Raw genomic sequence first — 26301 nt, forward strand, 5'->3', positions numbered from 1 at the left:
TGATTTAATTTCCACACAATTTGAGTGGGCATTGTTTTGAAAGAGATGTCCAGAGAGAGAAACCTGGCCATGTCGACATACCTTATGAATGACAAAGACTCGTTATTCAACAGTAGAAAATCCAAGACCATTTTGAAAGCAAAATATTATCCTCCATAGAACCATTGAGAAGTAAGACATTGATTGACAAATGCACATGTAAGAATGAGGCAGCACTGCAACAACAATGCCTAATCATTACCTGAGGTTCTTCTTTGGCTTGGCTTCGCGGACGAAGATTTATGGAGGGGGTAAAAAGTCCACGTCAGCTGCAGGCTCGTTTGTGACTGACAAGTCCGATGCACACAAAACTCAAAACGGTCAACCAGTTTACCTATCTCGGCTGCACCATTTCATCAGATGCAAGGATCGACAATGAGATAGACAACAGACTCGCCAAGGCAAATAGCGCCTTTGGAAGACTACACAAAAGAGTCTGGAAAAACAACCAACTGAAAAACCTCACAAAGATAAGCGTATACATTACCTGAGGTATTGAGAGGGCAAACACCACATGTATGGATGGATCCAGTTAAGGAAATCTAGAGCCCACCTATAGTTGATACTCCAATAGATATAGCAGCATCTTTCTTCTTCTTTGGCTTGGCTTCGCGGACGAAGATTTATGGAGGGGTAAATGTCCACGTCAGCTGCAGGCTTGTTTGTGACTGACAAGTCCGATGCAGGACAGGCAGACAAGGTTGCAGCGGTTGCAAGGGAAAATTGGTTGGTTGGGGTTGGGTGTTGGGTTTTTCCTCCTTTGTCTTTTGTCAGTGAGGTTGGCTCTGCGGTCTTCTTCAAAGGAGGTTGCTGCCCGCCGAACTGTGAGGCGCCAAGATGCACGGTTTGAGGCAATATCAGCCCACTGGCGGTGGAAAATAAATTAAAGGGAATGTTGTATTATTGCCAGAATAAATAAGGGTTGATATTGTCAGCACAAATATACCACTTTAATTATTATTACATGTCACTTATTAGCACACTATATTCTGGGAGTCAATAATCACATACCATATCTCTTGGTACTATGTCGCTTTTAATTTGAAAACCTGTAACTAGAGATATGCAACTTAAATTGCAGTTAAAAATAGAACTCTGAGCTCAACAAGGTACTGCATTAGCATTAAGCATTCTTGCATTGATGTAATATGCGAGTCTACAAATAAATCCATAACCATTAAATGCAGTATGTACAATGGCATAGAATTGAGCGGTATGTACATCTCCAAATAAGACTAATGATAAAGTGACAATGAGTTAAACAGAACTGTGTTCAAGTTGGCATATAAATAAGAGTCCTGCTTTCTTCCTTTTGTGATCCAAAGTTATTGTTCTTTCTTCTTGAGCAGTCCCTTTGGATTGAGGATTATTTGCCTTGATTCCAGTTTTATGGGTTCTGAAGTGGCTGATGAGGCTGATATGAGATCAGCAGAATCTTCCTCAGGTGGGGCAAAGAGGATTGAGAGTGGTAGTTTGGAGAGAGTGCAATTGTTCAGCTGCAACAAAATCCATAAGATTGCTGACAACATCACCATTATTGGCTGAATATCAAGTAAATAGGACTCCAATTAGCAGGAGATCAGAAATACTCTTGAGTGATGCCAGAACAACAATTGTGCTACCAAAGTCAGGAAAATCAAGGAGCTGATTGTGGACTTTGGGAAGGAGAAGTGGATGCTTGTCTTCATTAGTGGGACAATGGTGAAGAGAGTTGGTACCTTCAGATTTCTGGATTTCCACATTATCAGAGCGCCAGAACATTGAGGTAACCATGAAGGAAGCATCTATAGTTTCTAAAGAATTTAAGAAGGCACAACACATCATAAAATGTTCTATTTGAACTTCCACATGTATACTGTGGAAAGTAGACTAACTGTTTGCATCACTGAATGCAGAAGGCTGCAGGAAGTGGCAAACACAACCAAATCCAGCATGGTCACCAACCTTCCATCCATTGAAGATGTCTACATGAGGCACTGCCTCAGGAAGCAGACAACATCACCTTGGCCATGCCCTTTTCTTCCTAATACCTGCAGGCCGAAGATCCAGCAAGCTTTGAGCTTAATAACAGTTTATTTTTCCCAAACGTCTATCATGCTCTTGAACCTTCGCATATTAGCAACCACATGACCTTTCATATATCAATCTCGACTACCATCCAACTTATTTATTTATTTATTCTTTATTTAATGTATGTAATCTTTTGTTTTATCTTCATGGTTGGTTAATTCATGAGTGTGTGTTTTAGAAGATACAGCAAGCAAGAGTTTGATTGCATCTTTACAATACCATACACAACAATAAACTCTCATTCATTCAGTCGGTTTACTTCACATCATGCATGTGAAATTGATCTTTATTTTCTGAGGGCAATGTTTTTCTAAAAATAGACAAGATGGTGCCAACTGGTATAAATTTTGCATTCATTTTTACAACTGGGCAGAACCAGCTGATCTCCTTTGAACATTTTTTTGTAACTTCCATTAGTACAAAAATTATCAACATTTATTTAAATGCAACCCAAGATATTCATGTTTGCTTCTGCATCTGAACATTAAACATTATGTATATCATGTTGGAAATATTTTGCATTGCTTTGACTTTGAAGACGATCAGGATATTGTGCCTATCATCAGAAAACTCACATTGTATACAATTTGACCTTTAATATTTTATCCACATTCATTTTACAAATGTTCTTTTTAAAGATGAATTAGTTCCATTAATAAAAGAAAATTGTCTTGTGACACAAAAGTATGTGAAACATCCAAACTTCTGGAAAAAATGTGAACAACTGGACGATAGTGTACAGTTAAGAAGCATGTTACCCTCACCAGAACAAACAAGAGACTCTCACAACCGATCAAATGGCTGAAAGTAATTCCTGCATGACAAAAACATGACATTTTATAATCTGTTACTACATGGAAATAGAAGGTATTCATCATTTCAATGGACAAATTGGCTCAAAATTTTAATCTTATCATGCTTGTTTCTTGTGCACCAATATTTTTCAGAGAAAATCACTTGCAAACTGCAAATAGCAATCATGAGAGAAAAATGCATTCAGATCTTCTCTTGGGCATTTCTGTGCTCATGTTATGCCAATACATGATGAACAGAGAGTGCACATGAATGACATCAATCCCTTTGCAGTGTTACCTTGGAGGCTTCTCTGTGAAATTGAAATATGTAACTAACAATGCAGCCTACAAAGAAGAAAGTAGGTCTTTAATAGTAAGGTCATGCCCAGCACCTGTGCTATTTAAAGGGATCATCAATCACTTCAGGCTATGTTGGGAACTCTCTTGCTTTTCAGTAAAAAGATTAGAGACTGATAATTGAACTTGGGAGTACAGATGCACTGAATGTATTACTGTAGCTCAGCAAATTACAAATTGAAAACTCAGACACCACCACTGTCTGTCATATTTTGCCCATGAGGAAGTGCATTCCTTACATTCATTTAATATTCTTTATGTCCAATTTCCTTTTTAATGGACTACTATTGCATAAAGAACATCACAGTGGTTTCTTGCTCCAAAATATGGAATTTATCTTGTCATGCTAAGTAAAGATCAACAGGCAATCACATTTCTAGCTGAACCACTGCTCAGATCTTCAGATAGCAAAAAAACCAAACTTTGGTACCACGTGAAAACATTGAACATTCTCAAGTGATAGTCAAACCAATTACCCTTGAGATGCCACAGTATTACTATCTAACATTTTCCATAATGTAAATATTCCTGAGAACAATAAAATGCATAAACACAAGATGAGAGAGAGTTACCTCATCAATCATCTTTCTTTGTGTGAGGTATGAAATACATTGGAGTATCTTCTCCTTGATGCCAATGAATTTCAGCTCCTCAATGCCACACTTGGTCAAAAGGTTCCTTGATATCAAAGGCAAATCTAAACACCCCTCTGGAATTCTTCATTCAAGTACAGATTAAAATTCAGAGGCAAATTGGAGCCAAGAAATCCACAAACTAGGCATCAGTGAGTAATTTCTGCCTAATAAAACTATCTTTCACAGTAGTACTCAACCTTTTTCTTTTCACTCACATACCACATGGTATTCTCTATGCCATCAGTGCTCTGTGATTAATAAGGGATTGCTTAAGATGGTATGTGAGTGGGAAGGGAAGGTTGAGAAACACTGCTCTAGACCCAATTGTTATTGAAATATTTTGCATGAGAAAAATTGTCATTGGCCCATTTCATTTGGAGTTATGAAACAGTGCACATAATGAGTCAATGAGGTACGATTAAAACTTTGGCTTTCAAATTTTTTTATTTCCACCCACATACTGCCTTAAGCAAACCCTTAGTAATCACAGTGCACCTATGGCATAGAGAATACTTAGAGTGGTATGTCAGTGAAAAGAAAAAGGTTGAGAACCACTGGTCTATCATTTTTGTGATGAATGTACACTAATTGAACAATAATTTACAAGTCTGGGTTTCTCTGATATTGAGTTGTAACTTGGAAAGATGCACAGCCAGCTTTGGGCACAGATCTTGAGTATTACAGTTGGGATGTTTTCTGGTCCCATAACTTTAATTGTATTCAGAGCTCCAAGCCATTTCTTTATCACCTAGAATTCAAGTTTATTGTTATCTGATTGTACAACCTGATGAATAGCGTTCTCCAGTCTTCTGTGCAAAAACATGTAGACACACAACCAGAAATAACACACAGAAATAATGCATATTGCAGGACAAGTATATATTCATTAAAATAAATAAACATTGTTTTCTACAGATGAGACGCTTGGATGGTTAGTGCGAGCAGTTCCTTTGGTCATTCAGCGTTATTACATAAGGGGAATTATTAGAATGAAGGGAATCAGTTATATCTCCTGATGATTAAGATTTCGGAAGAAAGCAATAATAGACTATTAATCTGCACTGCTGGAGGAAGATAACTGCAAATATTTCAGCTATTTCTTTGAGAGTGACATGATGGTCCTATCCTCACTGAGGATGGGGATGTTTATGGTACACTTTCTTGCTGTTGTGTAATTTTCTATCACCACATATTACTGGATGTGCTTGGACTGCAGACCTTTGATCTGCTTCCTTAGTTATAGGATTAATTAATTCAGTAGAAATTTGTTCATTGCATTGTATTTGTGATGTTTGGAACGCACATCATCCTGTGCTTTAACTTGACTAGATTTCCACCTTTGTTTTATTTTGCACTCCTTATTGAATGATGTTCAAACCACTGATTTCACTGTATTGATGAAGTAAAGGAAATGCCAGGATGCAAGATTGAAGAATTTAGAAGTGGACAATGTCATGATAATGAATATGTATGAGATGTACCGGAAGTCACGTGATATGAGAGAGAGATAAGAACACAAGCAGGAGAACAAAGGAAACTGGAAAATAAAAAGACACTGAGAAGTTTACCTGATAAAACTTGTGTTTAATGTTTTATTAACTTCACATTTCGGGCCACAAATGTGACATTGGCGACGAGGATGAAAAAAGCTTGAAGAAAATTAAAGACTAAACAAGATTACAGAGGATTACAGACAACTTCAAGGTGATAAGAATTTTCTCTTTCGCTCAGTACTTTTGGGGCTGGAATATTTCCTCATGGCTGGTGCAGACAGTGACTTTCTAACACATAGTGGAATTGCTCATTTTGACCCAACGGGTGATGCAAGCACTGTAAGTGTGAAGTGGAAGGCATGGCTGGAAGAATTTGAATCCTATGCCGACAGTTGTGGCCTATTTCTAGATACCAGTACAGTTGAACAAAAAGCGCAGAGAAGGGCGTTACTTCTTTTTACTGCTGGTCCTGCAGTTCGGGAAACATTTAAGACACTTTTGAATACTGGAAGAAAGGATGAGTACCGGAAAGCGGTAGATGCATTAAATGCACACTATGCAGTGACACCGAATGCTAAATTTCAACGCCATTTGATTTGGAGAACGAGACAAGAAGATGGCCAGACAATTGCTCAGTACGTGACGAGACTATGCCAGCTAGCTGTTGGATGCAATTACATGCCAGCTGATTTGGACAACCAATTATTGGATCAAGTCGTACAGCACTGCAGATCAGATAAACTTAGAAGACGTCTACTGGAAAGAGGGAGTGAGTTGGAACTCACCGATGCTTTAACCATTGCTGCTGCATTAGAGGCTGTTGAAGGGCAATTTCATACCATGACCCTGAAAGACAACTCAAGTCAGCAAATTAAGAGGCTCTCACATCGCCATAATCAGCCAAGATATACGCCGACACAGGACGTGGAGTGTTATCGATGTGGAAACCGAGGTCACTTTGGAAAAGACCCATATTGCCCGGCCAAAGGCAAAGTTTGCAAAAAGTGTGGAGGTAAGGACCACTTTGCAAAGAAGTGCAAAAGCAAATCTAATGCAGACCAGAAGAGGAAGAGTACAACTTCCAAAGGCAAAGCCTGGGGGAAAGGAAAGTATCCTGGAAAGAAAGATACCATTCGCCAGATAGACGGTGACGATGATGATACCCAGGAGGGACAGAGTTGTTACCAATTCACGTTGAATGAAGTACTTCATGAGAAGGTCCCAGTGATCATTGGTGGAGTGACAGTGCAGGTCATTGTTGACTCAGGCAGTGACAGTAATGTGATTGATCGACATTTATGGGAGAAGTTGAAAAGGAAAAAGATCATCTGTACCTCATAGAAGTGTTCCAAGAAACTGTATCCATACACAGCAACCAAGCCATTGCAGACCATTGGATGTTTTACTGAAGCTGGAGATAAGTACACCGAAGCAGAGTTTATGGTCATAGAAGAGAGGGGAGAACCATTGCTGAGTAGAAGCACAGCGCAAGACCTGGCAATACTTCATATTGGAGCTTGTGTCAATTCAATTCAGTCATACGGGGATATGAAGCAAGAATTCCCCGCAGTCTTCCAAGGAGTAGGAAAGCTGAAAGGTCGACAATTGAAGCTAGCGGTAGATGAAACGGTCAAACCCAAGGCACAACCAATGCGCCGAACTCCGTTTGGACTTCGTGGGAAAGTCAAAGCCAAAATTAAAGAATTGATCGAACAAGACATTATTGAACCGGTGGAACATTCGACACAATGGGTCAGTCCCGTAGTAATTGTGCCCAAACCAAAGGGTGACATAAGGCTATGTGTTGACATGAGAATGGCCAATGAAGCTATAGTTCGAGAACGACACCCTATACCAACAGTGGAGGAAATACTTCAAGAACTAACTACCAGCAAGGTATTCTCAAAAATTGATCTGAAATGGGGCTATCATCAATTAGAGCTGGATCAATTAGATCAGGTTCCCGAGATGTGACAACATTTGTGACTCACTGTGGATTGTATCGTTACAAGAGACTATCATTTGGAATTAATGCAGCTTCTGAGATCTACCAGTATGAAATCTATCGAGTGATTCAAGGCATTTCTGGAGTTGCCAACATTTCTGATGACATCATAGTCCATGCACCAACAAAGGAAGAGCATGACAAACGGTTGAGGCGTGTACTATCTAGACTACAGGAGGCAGGCCTTACCTTGAATGGAAACAAGTGCCAGTTCGGTGTGTCAGAAATGGACTTCATGGGACACAGACTTACCCGGGAAGGACTAAACCCTGCAGAGGCCAAGGTGAAAGCTATTGCAGATGCACGTGCACCTCAGAATGCAACAGAGGTGAGGAGTTTCCTGGGATTGGTCAATTTTTGTGCAAAGTTCATTCCTAATTTCGCTACAGTGGCAGAACCACTAAGGAAACTAACCAGGAAAGGTGTACCATTTCATTTTGGATCTGAGCAGAAGAAAGCGTTCACAGCGCTGAAGCAAAGCCTGACAGATGCAAAAACTCTTGGATATTACGATCCGGCGGCATCAACCAAAGTCATAGCGGATGCCAGCCCAGTTGGTTTAGGAGCCGTGTTGGTCCAAATGCATGATGGAGGACCAAGAATCATTGCCTATGCCAGCAGATTGTTATCAGATGTGGAAAGAAGATACTCTCAGACAGAGAAAGAAGCACTCGAACTTGTATGGGCCTGTGAGAGGTTCCATGCATATTTATACGGCATTGAATTTGAACTCATCACAGATCATAAGCCATTAGAGGTGATCTATGCACCTAGATCCAAACCATGTGCCAGAATAGAGAGATGGGTACTCAGACTACAACCCTACAAATATAAAGTAATCCACATTGCAGGGAAAACAAACATTGCAGATCCGCTGTCCAGATTGGTGAAGGATGGTGGTCCACAATCCAAGTCAGAATTGGGAACAGAAACAGAGAGCTTTGTACGCTTCGTAGCTATTCAGTCGACACCGAAAGCTGTGACTACGAAGGAAGTCGAGAGAGAATCCGAACGTGATCCAGAACTCAAGGAAGTAAGAGAATGCATACAGAGTGGACAATGGGACAAGTGTACTCACAAGGCTTACATTCCCATTAGAGACGAACTTTGTTGCATTGGACAGTGTGTATTAAGAGGTTGCAGATTGGTGATACCACAAAGATTGAGACCGAAGATCATATTCTTAGTGCATGAAGGACACCTAGGTATTGTTAGTTCCAAGCAAAACCTCAGGACCAAGGTATGGTGGCCAAGTTGTGATAAAGATGCAGAGAAATTTGTTAAAACTTGTCACGGATGTCAAATCACAAGTAGGAGTAATCCGCCAGAACCGATCCGGAGTACGCAACTCCCGACAGGACCATGGATCGACGTAGCTGTCGATTTTCTTGGACCTTTACCGATGGGTGAATCAATTATGGTAGTGATAGATTACTACAGCAGATACTATGAGTACATGGTGTTGAAGTCCACAACCACTGAAAAAACAATATAAGCATTAGCAGAGATATTCGCAAGATATGGATTACCTGTTACATTATACTTTGACAATGGTCCACAATTCATTTCAGAGACATTTGCGGAATACATGAGGACCACAGGTATCCACCATCATAAAGTAACTCCGAAATGGCTGCAAGCCAATGGAGAAGTAGAGAGACAAAATCAATCCATTGAAAAACGATTGAGGATTGCACACGCAGAAGGACAAAATTGGCGAGAAGCATTGCTATCTTATGTGGCTGTCTATCGAGCAACGCCTCATGCAACCACTGGAAAAAGTCCTGCAGAAGCATTTTTTGGGAGAAAAATCCGCACAAAAATGCCAGAAATAAAGGAAATCCGAGATGACCAGGAGATGAGGGACCACGATGCTGAAAAGAAAGGTGCAGCAAAGCTGTACACAGATTCGAAATGTGGAGCCAAGTACTCAGACATCATGCCAGGAGATAATGTTCTAGTGAGGCATGAAACTGGTGGTAAGCTAGACACACCTTATTACCATCAACCCTATACTGTCGTATCCAGAAGTGGCAGTATGGTGACAGTCAAGTCTCCGACTGGAGTCCTGTATAAGGGAAATGTATCAGGTGTAAAAAGGTACCAGTCCAGAGATACATCGAGCGAAGAGGTTGAAAGGCCAATACGAGATGCTGAAACTGAGAGACCTGATGATGTTCCAGAGGCAGTTACCAACACTCCTGATGAAGTGACTAGAGCGCCAGAAACACCCGAAGCCGTGGTGAGCAGTATTTCCGATGCTGAGAGTGAACAACCGAGAAGCGACGACAATATCGCAGGCAGACCGAAACGAAACCGAAAAGTGCCCAAACAATGCGAAGACTTTGTGCCATAGTTTTAATAAGAATTTTGGGACAGTATTTAATCTTATATCATAAAGTGCATGTATGAGTGCTGTAGGAAGTAAATTTTATGTAGTTGAGTTATAGTATTACCATTTGTTACGATGTTTGTATGTTTCCGAGGGATATTGGTAAGTGAAGGTAAAGTTTATTTCTGATTAAAGGAGGGATGTCATGATAATGAATATGTATGAGATGTACCGGAAGTCACGTGGTATGAGAGAGAGATAAGAACACAAGCAGGAGAACAAAGGAAACGGGAAAATAAAAAGACACTGAGAAGTTTACCTGATAAAACTTGTGTTTAATGTTTTATTAACTTCACATTTCGGGCCACAAATGTGACAGACAATAATGCTGTTGTCCCCTGCATATCTAGTTCTCTGAACTGCCTAATCTGCTCTAAGTCTATTCCATTTAGTGCAATTGTAGAGCTGGATGCCATGGTGTGTTTTCACAAAGAATGTGAGGAGGTCACTCCTATCAATGCTGTCTGGACAAATGCAACTACTAATTAGAAAAAGGAGGAAATGTTTCAGCAGGTTTACCTCTTTTGATTTACTCAGGACCTGTTGTAAATCAATCTGGCAGCCAGATCCTTCTGAATGCTACCAAACCATTCTTGATTATGCACATTGAAGATCCCACTGAGTGCACATCGTCCGCCCTTGCTCACCATGCAGACTTGCGATTCATCAGCTGAGGATGGATGGTAGGTGGTAATCTAAAGTCCTTAATTTGCAAAGTGAAAAGTTAATTTTCACTAAGCAGAATCACTTAGAGATGCAAAAACAGACTGAGGAATTGACAGTTACAAATCTTTCAAAGTGGCACAATGTTAATAAAATTATGATAAAAGCATATGGAAACTTTGGATCATAAATAAAAACAGATAGTAGACCAACAAGAAGTTAAATATCTGAAGACTGTTAGGATTCATCCCACATAGAGCAATTGATATTTAGCACAGCAAAGTCTCAGCACACTTCAATAAGTTTACTCCTTTAAATTTTTAACAGCACAAATGAAATGTTAGTGACAAATCTGTTCTGGTCCTCATCAAGAAACAGTCATATAATGGCACATAAAATATTAAAATTTAGCCACAATGGTTGCATAATATTGACTACCATAGTAATTCCAGCATAATGCAAAACCACTCCTGTACAAACCTGAGACCATTCAAGTTTGCACTAATGCTGCTTCCTTGACTTATGAATCGATATATTCAAAATCCTTGAAATTAAAATAAGAATCAAATTCTACCTTGTATTACTAGTCCATTGATCTGCCCCATTCTTCAAACAAAACTGAAGTTAATATCATCATGAGCAAACTGTTTATTGAAATGTTTGATAGGGTGTGATATTGACTTGCTATTGAGAAATTAATTCAACTTAAAATAATTTCTATAAAGTAATAAGCTTGTGCTTCACTCAGATTTTTAGTTGAAAATTGCAGTATGAGCTGAATTGCAAATAAAAGCAGTGAATTCACTCTGGTAACTTGGTAAAGATAACCTATCAATTAAAAAATAATAATCTATTTACCTGTAAAGCTCCGAATATTTGAAGCTTTCCTTCCTGCATCAATACATTACTGCATTAAGCAAGCTGTATTAGATTCCAGGTACAGGCCTTTGTTTTTCAATAGTTTTGGGTGAAGTTCTTCTTTTAAAAAAAAGGCCTGTAACAAAACAGTTTTTTTTTGTCATATACCAAACTTTCTGAAATGCATGGAGAAATTATAGACAAAATATGGGAAATTATTTCACAGAGCACCTTTGATCTTTCCACTGTAATAGCAAGGACTTCCCAGTGGCCTACCAATTTAATTCCACCCACCAATGACACATTGTTATCAGAATCAGAACTTATTGTCATGAACATGTCATGAAATTCATTGTTTTGCGGCAGCATTACAGGGCAAATATTTTGAAAATCAGCATTTCAAAATTTAAAAAAAAATAGTGCAAGAAAAAGACAAGTGAGGTTGTGTCTGTGGTTCATTGTTCATTCAGGAATCTGATGGCAGAGGGGGAAAAAAGCTGTCCTTTTGCCTCTGATTGCTTGTCTTCAAGCTCCTGTACCTTTTTCCGGATTGTAGCAGAGTGAAGAGTGCATGGCCTGAGTGGTGGGGTCCTTAAGGATCAAGGCTGTCAATAACCTGCCAAATCGAGGCCATCACCAAACTAGAGCAACAACAACTTGTATTCCATCTTGGTAATTTTCAATCCATTGACCCCCCACCCCCCAGGTCTCTTGCTTTCCGTTCTCCTTTGTCTCCCTACCCTCTCTTATCAGAGAACTATTCTTCTTAGCCCTTGCCCTTTAGCTTCTTACACTTTGACGCTCCCATCTGTATACAGCTCTTACCTGTTTGTAGTGTAGATAAAAGCTCACATTTGACTGGAGGGAGAACTAACGCTTTTATTAGCTTATGACAAAACAAGGGTTCATTAATGGGGTTCAGGTTTTAGGTGGGAAACCAGGGTTATATACAGGCTCCCTGGGGAGGAGGCGGGACCATTTGTCAGTACAGGACACTTGTGAATCCCAGTTCACTACACTGTTAGGTTGTGCTCTTTCCTCTTCTGCTTCCTTCCTCCTTTCTCCTCCTCCTTGATACCCCAACATTTTTCTTCAGGTGTCTCCCTATTTATCAAGATAACCAACAAATAGCTCAGACCCAAAACATTTATTGCACTCAATCCCAGCATCTGCAGAGTTGGTTTTTTTGTTTAACTCCTATTTCATTTTATATATTGTGCTGGTTTGCTTTCATTATCTACATTTCCTTTCTTTATTGTTGACTTAGTTATTCTTCATTGCTTTTGAAAGTTTTCCCAATCTTTCACCCACTACATGCGAATATGTATGCATGACCTTTTAATGTGGTTCCTCCCTTTACTATATGACAAAGAAGTACTCCATAAACTGCAATTAACTAGAGTGGTGAGATGAATCTGTTCCAACTTGCATACCGCAGGAATAGGTCTACACCAGATGCCATCTCACTAGCCCTACACAAAACCCTAGAAAACCTGAGAATCAAAGATGCATACATCAGGATGCTTTTTTATCAACTACAGTTCAGCATTCAACACCATTATCTCCTAAAAGCTGATCAGCAAATTCCAAGATCAAGGCTTCAATACCCAAATGTGTAATTGGATCCTGAATATCCTCAACTCTAGACCCCAATCAGTGAGGATTATTAAGAACATCTCGTCGACAATCTCCATTTGAACTGGAGCACCACAGGGCTGCATTCTTGGCCACCTGCTCCTCACTTTACACCTATGAATGTGTGGCTCGGTACAACAACACCTTCGACAAATTTGCCGATGATATCATAGTAGTGAGTTGCATAAAAGAGACTGATGAATTAGCATTCAGGAAGGATGGTCACTTTTGTAATCATATCTTTTTAATAGTTTTTTGTACTTCTGAAAGTGACATTCTGTCTGACCTGAAGGATAAAGTATCTCATCGTTGAATGCAATATCATTTATGTACTCTGACAATAATTCTGAACTTTGAACATTGGCCAATCTGGAAAATTTAAGTGATGGAGAAATTCAGCAGGTTATGCAGCTTCCAATGTAGAGGAGGCTGCATCAGAAGAACCAAACACAGTAAATGATCCCTTCAGATTCAGGAGTATTGCTTTACTTGGAAGGACTGTTTGGGGTCCCAAATGGTGGTGAAGGAGGAGGTGTAAATGGAAGTCTGCAGAGTCTGTGATTGCAATAATACACTAAGATACTGAGCAAAATCACAAGTCAGCTACGTTCATAGGGATTAAAGCTACATCATCAATGTTTCAGGTCCGATCCCTTCTTCAAGGTATTTACTACTTGTGTTTACAGGGGTAGGTAGGAAGGGAGCAATTGGTGGGAAGAGTTGAGGGAGTTGTGGAGCAAATGATCCCTATGGAAAGCAGAGGGGAAGTAATATCTGGTGGTGGGATCCCTTTGTAAGTGGTGAAAATTATGTATAATTATAATTTTTTTTAAAATTAATTTAGACCAGTGGTTTTCACTGTTCATCCCCCCCCCCCCCCAAACTCCCATTCCACCTTAAGCAATCCCTAGGCTATAAATGCTCTGTGATTAGTAAGGGAATGCTTAAGGTGATATGTGATAGGGAAGGATAAGAATCACTGCTCTAGACCCAATTGCTACTGAAATATTTTGCTTGAGAAAAATTGTTGTTGGCCCATTTCCTTTGGAATTATGAAACTGTGCATATCACGAGTCAACTAGGTATGATTAAAACAGTAGTTTTCAAACTTATTCTTTCCACTCACATTACCACCTTAAGCAATCCCTTATGAATCACAGAGCACTTATGACATAGAGATTGCTTAAGGTGGAATGTGGGTTTAGATGGGCAGTTTGAAAACCGCTCATTTAGACATACAGCATGGTAACAGGCCATTTTGGTCCATACAGTAAAAGGCCAAAAATCCAAATGGCAGAAATCTGGATCACCTGAGAATCCAAATTTCTTGAAAGCTCTCAGATGAAATCAGGACCTCTTGACAACTTTCAGCTTGTGTGTGTGTGTGTGTGTGGGGGGGGGGGGGGGGGGGGCATAAGCACCACAGATGTACAGCCCTGAGAATCTGGAAAATACAAAAATCCAGACCAACCGAATTCCCGAGCAGTCAGATTTTAGGATTTTTGCTGTATTTTGGATGCAAAGTCTAATGGGTGTGGTGGTACCTCAGAGGGATAATTGCAATGTATAGGAGGTCAGAACTCTTGATGAATCTGGTTATGTTTGCTACCTTCTGCAGCCTTCATTAACTTGAAATCTGATAAGACAATACTTTAGCATATACTTATTTAAAGATATTGATTAATAATGTTTAGAATATTGGTGTTGTGAGTAAGCTACAGGGTCACGATGAGAGGCCATTTGGGAATATAATTTGGAAACTGACATGAATGGGCATAGGCTGCTTCATTTTCTAAGAATCTATATTGATCAATTGGTCATTTGCAAAGATCTCCTCTCTCATCCTGTGACTAAGAAGCTGATGATTAAGTCCTATACTACCTTGTGGACCTCCTGCAATGATATTGTCAGGTTGGGTTGATGGACCTCCAACAATTACAACCATCTTTCTTTATGTGAGGGACAACTCCTGCTACTGGAGTAGTTTCTTCCTGATACCCATCGTCTGTGGTTTTGCCAGAAACCCTTGATTCCACACCAGATCAAGGGGCTTTTGGAGCTGTGATCAGGTCTGGAGCTTAGTGCTCTTAGTGAAACACAAACTTTGCATTGGTGAATGAGTTATTGATTGATGGCACTATTGCCAATAGTTTTCATTCCTTTGTTAATGATTGAGAGTAGAATGATTTGGCACTGATTCATCAGATTGATTTGTTCTGCCCTTTGTGAAGAGGACACCACTGGTTAACATTTTTGGGCTAAAAAATTGCAGATAAAGGAGAAAATCTATTTCCTTTTGAGTGGAGCAACAATTGTAGTGATATTAATATATGAATAGTAACAGAGTAATACATCATCACCAAATTGTACTGGGGGGGGTGGGGGGGGGGGGGGAAGTATTGTGAAGAATACAATGCTCGGCTATTTCAGAGAGGGCTGAGAGTGCTGCTCTCTGTTCATCAAACCAATCCACCTGCAAACACTGATTCCTGAAAGGGCTAAAATCAATCCAGGTTCCCATAGTAACGCAGTTCCACTTGTGCTTAACAAAATCCTATTCTGCAGCATGCCTGACTCCTTCAGAGATAAATTAAGAGATAAATAAAGAGGAACATGTTGATGATCCAGCTTTGGGCAATGTTTTGCAAGAAATAGCATAGAAATGCCAAGATTACAGAATTCCTACTATTTTGGATTGCATTGAACTATGGATCTCATTGATTTTTTTTCAATTATTCAGGAATTAATGGAAAGCAAATGCTTCACATTAAATTGTTTAAAATGCAACTGGAAAATAATCCATAATTGAAAGTGCAGTGTGAATAGTGCTCTTCTCTCTGGCTGGACGTACTGTTGAACTTCAGACTGAACTCATGACCCTTGCTTTATCATGGGACAATAGGCATTGATATTAGATGGTGGGAAACCGAGTCAGAGACTCATTTCACATTCAGCTACAATTCATCAGCTTGGCGAGGTCTTCCAGCAACTATAATGGCTGCTGCAATTGATGTTTAAATCAATTTGTGATGGTGACAGCGTGGCTGGCCTCTAAACTGTTACAGTTGTGGATTAAAACCAGGATATGGATCTGTTCTGCTGTGCATGCCTGCAATACTGTGCAGTTTGGACCAACAATGGACAGAATTCTTTCACATATTCATCACCACAGAATGCATGGTGCCATTCGTCATTGTAAAGTTTTGGAGAGAAGAATTGTCCACTGTTGTGTTGTACAGTGGGGATCTGTGAAAATCTAGATTCTGTTCTATGCTCAAATGTAAACATGCAGGAAAGAATTTCAGTGGTCTCGTGGCTTGTTCTTTTTTTTCTGATAGTGAGTGATAAAATGATCCATATAACTAATACTGAGCAGTAGGCTAGGGGAGGTGGGTACAGGAAAGAGAAAAATGTCATTGCAGTTCAATCAGCACAAAGTATCAATTATCTATTCTGCAGGGAATATTTCTTGCTCCCGAAATGCAAGAATATAATAACTAAGCAGCACTTTTCAAGGGGTGTATAAAAAAAAATCCAAAATATCATATTAATATAAAATGTCTTTTTAGAGTCATGAATGACGCATGTTTTGTTCTAAGCTAAGGTAACTGAGTGGGCTGTTAAATTTCCATGGCAACAATGTTGTCTGCAGCAGACATGAATGTGAACATACTGACTGCGGAAAAGCAATCCCTGGAGGCCTAAACTGAAATAGATTCAAGATGGCAGGATGTTAATACAATGAGGAAGCAAACCTTAGAGTACAGCCCTTGTGTTTTATACGGACCGCCTGAAACAGAACACTAGAATCTTGAAGGATCGCTCTGATGTTATCTTTCAAGTTTTGAGAAGAAAAGTCATGTCTTTTTAATCTAATTCCTTCAAACTGTTCACTATTAGAAGTAATATTTATCAATGTAATCAGCAAATCCAGGTAGGTTATGAATACCCTCTTGTTTTGCTTTTCTAGTTTAAAGATCATCATTTTTACATGCAATGCATGATTCCTTCCCCTGTGTTTTCTAAATGTGCTGACTGCTTAGCAACCGATAGCATCCGTACGTTGGAGGGGGTAGGGATGTGCATTCTCACGCATATCCCTTCATCGTCAAGGAGTGAAATTTTTTAGACATCCTCGTTCTCTAATTTGAAGACAACACCCAGTACAGAGAAGAATGCGGGACATTTTACAATGTTAGCAAGATTATGGTTCTTGCTCCACTGAAATTTATCAGCATCTTTTAAACTGCATTTTAACAAAACTGAACCTTTTTCTTTGGAATGCCAATTAAAAAAATAACTTTAGCTTGTGGTTGTATAAAATGGCACTAAAAAATCCAAAGTGTATCTTTAAAAAAAAATCAGTATTGATCTATGTAAAATCATGCAGTTTGAACGGCCTTTCTACTGAATTCTTGTCATACATACCTAGATGAGAGGGTAATTTTAAAATTCAATTAATTCTGGTGTTCCAACATAAGTTGTGTTCCAACAGCCATTTCTATCCTCAAGTCTCCATTCCCTAATGTCTTATTCCCAAGTGCAGACAAATACAGACACTTTCAATGCTAAACAATTTGAAAACCAGCTGGTGGTCCCCCAAAATCTTTAATATTTTGACATTTGATGAGATTGAACTTGTGCTGAAAGTAGTGAAAATCTTTTTTTTTAATTAATTTATTTTTAAAATGTAAATTTAGACATACAGCACGGTGACAGGCCCTTCCAGCTTGCGAGCCCTTACCACCCAAATATACCAATTAACCTATAAACCCTGTACATTTTTGGAGGGTGAGAGGAAACCCACACAGACATAGGAGAATGTACAAACTCCTGTCATTTTGCGCTGGATTTAACCACGGTCACTGATGCTGTAGTAGCATTACGCCATTCATGTTTCTCATGAACTGATTTCACAACATCCAGTTTCATTCCTTAATAGATTAAAATCATGGAACTGATTCCCACAGAAAATTTTCACTTCATTTGCTTATCCGGAACCATTTTTGATCAGCATGAAAGAACTGCCAAATGATGACTATTAAGCATTTGGTTAGCTGCAAGTATCATCTTTAGATTGACGACCAGCACAAAGCAAGCTAACCTCTTAGCTCACAATTAATATTGCCTGTCAGAAAATTATTCTCCTTTTGAGCACTTAAATACAGAAGAAAGGAAATCCACTGTCCTCTTTTTTTTTAACCGAGAAGCAAACAGCCTATTCACAGAGCTGCGCTATCTTGTGGAATTTAAATGAATAAAACATCCTGAGATTCCATTCATTATTCTACTAATATACTTGCAACTGTTGCATTCAATCCCACACAATGATTTATCCATAAGGCATCAATGCTTCTTATTTGCAACAACAACTTGCGCTTGTGTAGTAACATATCTGAATATAGTTGGAAGGAGCATAATCAAGAATTCCAAGTAGAACAAAAGAAATAGTAAGGAATATCTTTAAAAAATGAAAGTGTATTGAAAAACAAAGCAAGTTCTTTCAGTTCTGAAATTTCCATGTCATTAATCGAGGACCATTTAATATTAAGCAGGAATAAAAGGCTGGATGAATAGAGAGCACTGATATTTTGGAGAGTTGCCAATCTGGTGGAGATAGAGAGGGAGAGAGACAAGGCCATGGATATGTTTAAAATTGAAATTGTTGCAGACCAGAAGTGAATGGTTGTAAGCAAGTCCCCAGATGGTGAGTGAATGGAACTTGTGCAATTTAGGATACGATGAGCTCATTATGATGATCTCATGCTAATTGAAGCTGATTTCATGGATATCCATAAAGTAATGATTCAGGTAATCTCTCGAGGCTTTGGATCATTCTCTAAAATAAATCAATGGCAGTCAGGGTCATATGTCATCTAGTCCTAGATCATGATTTAAATTTTTCATTTGAACATCTTATGAAACGGGATGTCTGCCGTGAGCCAAGGACAACGTGGTGCTGAATGATGTAGAAGTAAGAGAGGAATTGTTCATTTTTATTATGAGTTCTTTCAAAAAAAAAGTGGGACAGGGGGACAGGGAAGAGGGAGTGCATAGAAAGAAGGACCCATGTGGGGAAGAGAAAGAAAGTGAGACCCATTTCCCTTAAAGAAACTTAACAGTAGAGGACTGTGATTCATGGATTTTGATAGAAAACTTGCAGAGGAGTCAATTTATATGTGTGTGTGTGTATATATATATATATATATATATATATATATATATGTATGTATGTATATGTGTGTGTGTGTATATGTCCTGGAATCAGCCTGCGTGTGTTTACTCCTGCCATGGCCGAGTAAAGGGGATGCAGCATTGGTTGAGGATCAGAAAGAAAAGTTCTAGTAGAAATTTTTTTTTTAAGACTGGAGAGAATTCTGCAATGGTGTTCACAGTTGTTAGTGTTTAGACTATTGGTTTTTGAGGTGTGTATTAAACTCTGAGATACACTAAACAGTTCTTATTGACCGCTCCCAGCTTGGGGCTCGGCTGCCATCGGTCGGGCTGTGCGGGTTGCCGGGGTTTGCCTGGCAACGGCGGCCTGTGTTCGGTGCTGAGGCAGCGGTGCGGGCAGGCCCAGTCTCGGCTGGCTGTCTCTCCCCGTGATGCGGCCGTTACCTCAGGCAGACTCAAGCAGGACCTCGGGGACCCCCCCCCGGGCAGCAGCGGGTCCTTGGGCCTTGAAGAATGTGATACTTGTCTTAATTGTATTGACAGAAGTAGCCTTTAATGTCCATAACTGGGGACAGCGGTCATAGATCTCCAGAAATGGTTCGACCTAAAAGGGGAGGCAGGCCTCTTCAGCCCGGTTAAGCAACCTGCATAGGAGAAGGTCACTCCAATATAAAACCTACGACCCAAGGACCTCGCTGCCACATACCAGCTTGCTTGGCCATGGCACACGAACCATGGGTGTAAAGGGTGGGGCCAGTACTGCGCAAACTGCACTCCACCTAAAAGCTCCTTTGTGCAGGCCCGAGGACAGGTCTACGTCCTCCCCCTCAAAAGATGCACACAAACTCAAGCTAGCATGCTGGAACATCAGAACCGTGCTAGACAAGGCTGACAGCTACCGACCTGAACGTCAGTCTGCCCTCATCGCACATGAACTCCTCAGACTCGACATCGACATAGTCGCTCTCAGCGAAGTCCGCCTTGCAGATGTAGGCAGCCTCCAAGAACACAGCGCGGGCTACACACTCTACTGGTCTGTCAAGCCTCAGGCTGAACAACACCTATCTGGTGTTGGCTTCATGGTCAAGAACTCCATTGCCTCCAAATTCGAAAACCTCCTGACAGGCCACTCTGACCGGATCATGTCCATGCAACTCTCCCTTCAAAACAAGCGACGCATCACTCTCATCAGCGTCTATGCTCCAACCCTTCAGGTGGAACCAGCAGAAAAGGACAAGTTCTACACTGATCTGCGCAATCTCATCCAATGCACCCCTACAGCTGACAAGGTTGTCATCCTTGGCGACTTAAATGCTCGCATCGGCAAAGACTCAGAAACCTGGCCAGGAATCCTTGGCAAGCATATTGTCGGCAAATGCAATAATAACGGGCGCCTCCTGTTGGAACTCTGTGCAGAACAGTGGCTTGTCATTACTAACACCCTTTTCCAGCAGAGAGACAGCCTGAAGACTACCTGGATGCATCGCCGATCCAAACACTGGCACCTCCTGGACTACGTTCTGGTGCGAGGAAAAGACAAACGAGATGTGCTCCACACTAGGGTCATGCCCAGCGCAGAATGCCACACTGACCAACGGCTTGTTCGCTGCAAGCTCAACCTTCACTTCAAGCCAAAGTTCAAGAACAGTGGAGCCCCCAGAAAGAGGTTCAATGTTGGAAACTTGCAGTCAGATGTAGTGAGAGGAAACTTCCAGGCAAACCTCCAAGCAAAGCTCGAGGATGCAAACTGCCTCACGGACACGTCTCCTGAAACTCTCTGTGATCAGCTGAAAACGGCCATACTGCAATCCACTGAAGAGGTTCTGGGCTTCTCCTCCAGGAAAAACAAGGACTGGTTTGATGAAAACAACCAGGAAATCCAGGAGCTGCTGGCAAAGAAGCGATCTGCCCACCAGGCTCAACTTGCAAAGTCTTCCTGGCCAGAGAAAAAATGAGCCCTCCATCTTGCATGCAGCCACCTTCAGCGCAAACTCCGGGAGATCCAAAATGAGTGGTGGACAAGCCTCGCCAAACGATCCCAGCTTAGCGCCGACATTGGCGACTTCAGGGGTTTTTATGAGACACTAAAGGCTGTGTACGGCCCCTCACCCCAAGTCCAAAGCCCTCTGCGCAGCTCAGATGGCAAAGTCCTCCTCAGCGACAAAATCTCCATCCTCAATCGATGTTCAGAACACTTCCAATCCCTTTTCAGTGCCAACCGCTCAGTCCAAGAATCTGCCCTGCTCCAGCTCCCTCAACAACCCTTGAGTCTAGAGCTGGATGAGGTCCTTACCCAGGAAGAGACATATAAGGCAATTGAACAACTGAAAAGTGGCAAAGCAGCAGGTATGGATGGAATCCCCCCAGAGGTCTGGAAGGCTGGCGGCAAAGCTCTGCATACCAAACTGCATGAGTTTTTCATGCTCTACTGGGACCAAGGAAAGCTGCCTCAGGACCTTCATCATCACCCTGTACAAAAACAAAGGCGAGAAATCAGACTGCTCAAACTACAGGGGAATCACGCTGCTCTCCATTGCAGGCAAAATCTTCGCTAGGATTCTCCTTAATAGACTAATACCTAGTGTCGCCGAAAATGTCCTCCCAGAATCACAGTGCGGCTTTCACGCAGAGGAACTACTGACATGGTCTTTGCCCTCAGACAGCTCCAAGAAAAGTGCAGAGAACAAAACAAAGGACTCTACATCACCTTTGTTGACCTCACCAAAGCCTTTGACACCATGAGCAGGAAAGGGCTTTGGCAAATACTAGAGCGCCTCGGATGCCCCTCCAAATACCTCAACGTGGTTATCCAACTGCACGAAAACCAACAAGGTCGGGTCAGGTACAGCAATGAGCTCTCCAAACCTTTCTCCATTGACAACGGTGTGAAGCAAGGTTGCATCCTTGCATCAACCCTCTTTACTATCTTCTTCAGCATGATGCTGAAACAAGCCATGAAAGACCTCAACAATGAAGACGCTGTTTACATCCGGTACCGCACGGATGGCAGTCTCTTTAATCTGAGGCGCCTGCAAGCTCACACCAAGACACAAGAGTAACTTGTCCGTGAACTACTCTTTGCAGACGATGCCGCTTTAGTTGCCCATTCAGAGCCAGCTCTCCAGCGCATGACGTCCTGTTTTGCGGAAACTGCCAAAATGTTTGGCCTGGAAGTCAGCCTGAAGAAAACTGAGGTCCTCCATCAGCCAGGTCCCCACCATAACCACCAGCCCCCCAAATCTCCATCGGACACACAGAACTCAAAACGGTCAACCAGTTTACCTACCTCGGCTGCACCATTTCATCTGATGCAAGGATCGACAAAGAGATAAACAACAGACTCACCAAGGCAAATAGCGCCTTTGAAAGACTACACAAAAGAGTCTGGAAAAACAACCACCTGAAGAAACACACAAAGATCAGCGTGTACAGAGCCGTTGTCATACCCACGCTCCTGTTCGGCTCCGAATCATGGGTCCTCTACCGGCATCACCTACGGCTCCTAGAACGCTTCCATCAGCGCTGTCTCCGCTCCATCCTCAACATTCATTGGAATTACTTCATCACCAACATCGAAGTACTCGAGCTGGCAGTCTGCAAGCATCGAATCCATGCTGCTGAAGACCCAACTGCGCTGGGTGGGTCACATCTCCAGAATGGAGGACCATCGCCTTCCCAAGATCGTGTTCTATGGCGAGCTCTCCACTGGCCACTGAGACAGAGGTGCACCAAAGAAGAGGTACAAGGACTGCCTAAAGAAATCTCTTGGTGCCTGCCACATTGACCACCGCCAGTGGGCTGATATCACCTCCAACCATGCATCTTGGTGTCTCACAGTTCGGCGGGCAGCAACTTCCTTTGAAGAAGACTGCAGAGCCCACCTCACTGACAAAAGACAAAGGAGGAAAAAGAAAAACCCAACACCCAACCCCAACCAACCAATTTTCCCTTGTAACCGTGCCTGCCTGTCCCGCATCGGACTTGTCAGTCACCAACGAGCCTGCAGCAGTCTTGGACATACCCCTCCATAAATCTTCATCCGAGAAGCCAAGCCAAAGTATGTATATATGTATGTATGTGTATGTATGTATATGTGGGTGTGTGTGTGTGTGTGTGTGTGTGTGTGGGTGGGGTGGGTGGGGTGGGTGGGTGGGGTGGGTGGGTGGGTGTGTATGTGTGGCTGTGTGTGTGTATGGGTGTGTGTGTGTATGGGTGTGTGTGTGTATGGGTGTGTGTGTGTGTGGGTGTGTGTGTGTGTATGGGTGTGTGTGTGTATGGGTGTGTGTGTGTGTATAAAATTCCTGAGGTAGCAAGAGTTTGGAATTTGTCAAGAGAGTGAGCGCAAAGGACACTCAGTATCTTTTTAAAAGGATCAGCCCTAAAATTGACCTCTGCTCCATGATTCCCCATGCTTTAGTAAGGCAGTGCAGACCTATGGGGCTATTTGACTTATTCTCATTGGTAGTTGATAAGCTCTTAAATAGTTATACTTTGGCAGCGTAGTTAAAGGAAGTGAAGAAGGTGGGTGGGTGGCACACTTGTCTTTGTTCATTAGGACATTGGGTACAAGAGTTGTGACATTGTGTTACAGCCAGACAAAATGTATCCCCACACTTTGGATACTGTGTGCTGATTTGGTTGTCATGTTGTTGGAGATGACAGACAAGAGAGAGCACAGAAAAGATTCTCAAGGGTATGCCTGACACACTAGGGTCCAATTTCCTGGAGCGAAGGAGGATGAGGGGGTATATAAAATCATGACTGCAGTGGATAAATTGGGATATTGGCTGGGTAAGGTAATATAAAACTAAAGGACACAGGTGAGAGGGGAAAGGTTTTTCAAACAGGATAATGCGAAAGTGGCAGCGGCAGGAACAACTGCAACATCTTGAAGACGATTAGCCATGCACATTGATAGGACAGGTTTAGAGGGATATGGGCTGAATGTAGGCAAATGAGGCTAGCACAGGCAATACCCTTTGATTGGCATGGATGACTTTTTACTCCATGCTATATGATTCTATTTTAATTTTTTAATTTATTTACTGCATAGTGGAGACCAATTCCAGCCATTGAAACTTGTGTCGCCCAATTAACCCATCACACTAAATTTTTGGAAAGTTGAAGCCAAGTGGAACCCTCAGAGAAAACTCACATATGGGGATAACATGTAAACTCCTTGTAGAGAGCCATGGAGTCAGTCTCAGGTTACTGATGCTGTAAGTGCATTGTTCGAACTGCAATGCTACCCATGCCACCTATAACACTAATATTTTGAACTAAGGAAACTAGTAAGTTGCATTTGATCTAATCCTAATGGTTTTGAATTCTGATATCTATAACAGCTTGGAAATTCATCTCCAACTTCGTTCACTTCCCCAGCTAATCTTGGCAGCTAATCACTTTACCCAGTGCCACCATGGCTGAATAGCAATTGTATGTCCAAACACCCTACAGATCATCCTCTAACACATCATCACAGTGGCACAATGAGCACAGTGGTTAACAATGCTGTTAAAGCACCAGTGACCTGTGTTCGAATCCAACGCTGGCTGTCAGGAGTTTGTACGTTCTCCCCATGTCTCTGTGGATTTTGTCTGTTTTCTCCACTTTCCTCCCACCCTTCTAAACATAGAGTTGGAGGTCAATTTGGTGTAATTGGGTTCCATTGGGTTTGTCCCCAACTTGTTTTCCAACACAACTGCGAACAGATCCCATTAGCCTGCTACCATTCTTTCTGTACTCCTGCTTGTGCACTGTTATTCTTTCTATCCCACCTCCTAATAAGACACATCAACTGATTTCCTTCCACAATTATACAACTATTTTTGAACAGACTTTCGATCAAGCCCAATGTTTAGTAATTACATTATTTATTATCTTGCAAAATATTTTTGGTTTTGATTATTGATTTTTTTTAATGTAAAAAGAAAAGTGACATTCTACATCTCCTGATTGTTTTCTATTCCTCATTTGATATTTAATGTGTTTGCACGAACTTCATACTCAGCCTCTGCATTCAATTAGAGTGCACTTTTCAAGTCCCCGCCTGGTGTTTTCTCACTGTGCCTATGTTTGATTTGCCAGACCCGATTTGTTATCTTTTGATTAAATATTGTGCTTTTCCCAAATGTGAACACATATGTACTGTCTTACTACTTCTGAGACTTGAACATTAGTTATAACAGAGCCATCTGCTTGTAGTTAATACCTGCTAAGCATTCAGCCTTTAAGACACCTCTGGTGCATTCTTCATTTAATAAGTAATTTCACCGGGCAGTCAGTAACTCTATCATTGCCCTTGCCTGGAAAATTCTGCTTTTTCAGAAAATTCACATTTTCCTTCATTAAAGCAGATGATAATCTCCCCTAATTGATTCAGGCCATATCCAACATTCTTTTACTAAAACCTACCATTTATTGTACATTTGACCATTAAATTGTTAGATGTAAGAAGACATTTTTTATAATCTCTGGAAATGTATCAGTCTGTGTATATGTGTATTTTGGATGACCCCACCCCCCAAAAAAAACAAAATTCGATTTAAAATGTAGTTTTTGACCTATACTCACTGTATAAGACTACCCAAGTCTGGCACTTAATCCTTTACCAACCATTCCACTGACCAATGGAGTGATGCTGTTCAGCACACTAATTAACACAGTCTTGGTTATTTAAAATTAAGCCAATTCATTTCAAGTAATAGTAAAATACTGTCCATTACCTACCATACATGCATCAAACATTCCCAGCTGGTGTAACGTAAACACTAGTGATACTTGTGCATCAGTTCTTTTACAGAAGCAAATGTGATGTCGAGTATAATTTTACCATTTATTTGAATAAAATTACTAGTTCAGTCATCATGTATTAAAATCTTTCAAAAGCCATATCAGCATCATTTGATATCAGAAGTTCTTGAAGTACATCCTGAGATACATTTATCAGTGAATTATCATAAGGATGAAACTCTGAATCAGATGAAGTAGCTTCGACATTGGCTCCATTCATATCCTCCCACAGCATGTCATCTTCAGTATCATCCAGTTCTTGGTTTCCGATGTTGCTTAGTGTATGACCATTGGAGTTATAAGTGTTTTATGCTGTTCTCCATTGCTATCAGGAATACTCTAAATCAGGGGTGGGCAACCTTTTTTAAAAATATATATCACATTCCACTTTAAG

General features: G+C 41.0%; 1 long non-coding RNA gene across 1 annotated transcript; it reads right to left on the reverse strand.

Annotated features, from left to right (window-relative positions):
* Nucleotides 1–4359: 4359 nt before the first annotated feature.
* Nucleotides 4360–25925, reverse strand: LOC138736794 (uncharacterized). The gene is made up of 4 exons (XR_011340580.1): nt 25845–25925; nt 11307–11442; nt 10305–10488; nt 4360–4643 (listed from the first exon to the last, which is right to left on the reverse strand). It is a non-coding gene; the product is annotated as an uncharacterized lncRNA (long non-coding RNA).
* Between the last annotated feature and the right edge of the window lie 376 nt (nt 25926–26301).

Source organism: Narcine bancroftii, chromosome 6, assembly GCF_036971445.1.
Source record: "Narcine bancroftii isolate sNarBan1 chromosome 6, sNarBan1.hap1, whole genome shotgun sequence".
NCBI lineage: Eukaryota > Metazoa > Chordata > Chondrichthyes > Torpediniformes > Narcinidae > Narcine > Narcine bancroftii.